This window comes from Octopus bimaculoides, chromosome 24, assembly GCF_001194135.2.
Source record: "Octopus bimaculoides isolate UCB-OBI-ISO-001 chromosome 24, ASM119413v2, whole genome shotgun sequence".
NCBI classification, from domain to species: domain Eukaryota; kingdom Metazoa; phylum Mollusca; class Cephalopoda; order Octopoda; family Octopodidae; genus Octopus; species Octopus bimaculoides.
Genome location: NC_069004.1, coordinates 18,118,834 through 18,120,527, shown reverse-complemented (window position 1 = coordinate 18,120,527; position 1,694 = coordinate 18,118,834).

Sequence of the window (1,694 nt, the reverse complement as noted above, 5' to 3'; positions counted from 1 at the left end):
ACGATGCTGGTGTGTTACGTCCCCATAACTTAGCGGTTCGGCAAAAGAGACCGATAGAATATGTACTAGGCTTACAAAGAATAAGTCCTGGGGTCGATTTCCTCGACTAAAGGCGGTGCTCCAGCATGGCCGCTGTCAAATGATTGAAACAAGTAAAAGAGTAAAGAGTAAAGAGAATCCAAGTCAAACATTTGCACGTTAATATCACAGCGGGTCATCTGGAACACTCGTCGTCGAAACCGACGGAGTGCCAGTTATTGTTTTGTTATTTCCTTATGGTTTGACCTCGATAAAGAGGTGTTACCTTTCCCTTTCTCGGGTCTCCAAGCTTGTAATAATAGTTGCTCTTCAACCATTGCATGATGATGCTCGCAGGAAAAAAATGAGGTAAGGAAGAATTTCAAGAGGCCGACTGGTGGAGAAGCCGGAGTAAGAAGAATAATGTGAAAGCTGGAGGAGAAAAGTGACGATTGATTCGAATGGGTTTAGGTGTAAGTGGCCTGAAACCAAATGATTCTTAGGGTAAACAACAAGATAAAAAGATAGCATGTCTGTGAACCAATGGTTGGAGTGTGTGAGTGAGCAACTTCACGCCAGTAAATTGGGTGGATGTTTTGGGGGTACGGTTTTGAACGTCTATATGCGTAATTGCAACACAATCCTTGGTGTAGGAACAATACTTCACTAGGAGACTCACATCAATTTTATAAAGGTTTATAGCTGTTGAAAGATGTTGGGATCTATTGGAAGTTGCTAAAAATAAGAGTATTACATTGACGAATAGCGAGGCAAGAGGGATTGTACTTGCTTGGAATGAGACATTCTCCCGTGCGATATTAATGACGTACATAAAGAAAGATTAAATAGTCTGTCGTGTAACTGGAGCAGATCCTTCTATCTTTATATTATTCATTCCTTGAATACGACACACATTCAAGTGTACACTGCAATGGAGCGCCATATAATAACAAAGTAAACTAATATTTTAAACAAAAGCACAGAGATAATGTCAAAATGCCGTAAAGCAAATAAATTCTTACTTGTCAAATTACAAGAGCGAAATATAAATTCGTTTCTTTACTAGATGTAATCAAATAGGACCAAGCCAGAGTTCTCAATAAACAGTTCCGCGGCGCTGGGCCAAGGATAATTCCGTTAACATTCAAATATTCTTCGTTGATATGCTGCATGATAAACACTTCGCTGTGAAATATGAAGTAGTAGAAACAGATTTAAAAATGTGTGTATTTGTGTATGTGTGTGTGCCTGCGTGTGTTTACAAAGTTCATAAAATGCAAAACTACAATTAAGTTTATATGCATATGTCGCTGTTCGTACTACAAGTGTAAATATATATACATAAACATACATATATACATATAGATATAGATATATATATATACATACATACATGTGTGGGTGTGTGGGTGGGTGTGTGCGTGTGCGTACGTATGCATGTGTATATATGTATATATCCATTTCACGCACTTGTTACTTGAAGCTGTGAATGTTAGTCATTCTCGATCTTTTAGTTTAACCAACCAAAGGTCTCGTCTTCCCTCTCTCTCTCCTCTCTCCTTCTCTCTCTCCTCTCTCCCTCTCTCTCTCCTCTCTCCCTCTCTCTCTCCTCTCTCCCTCCCTCTCTTCCCCCTTGTTACTCCATGTTTCGTTGCTCAGGTTTATTATCTAATCAT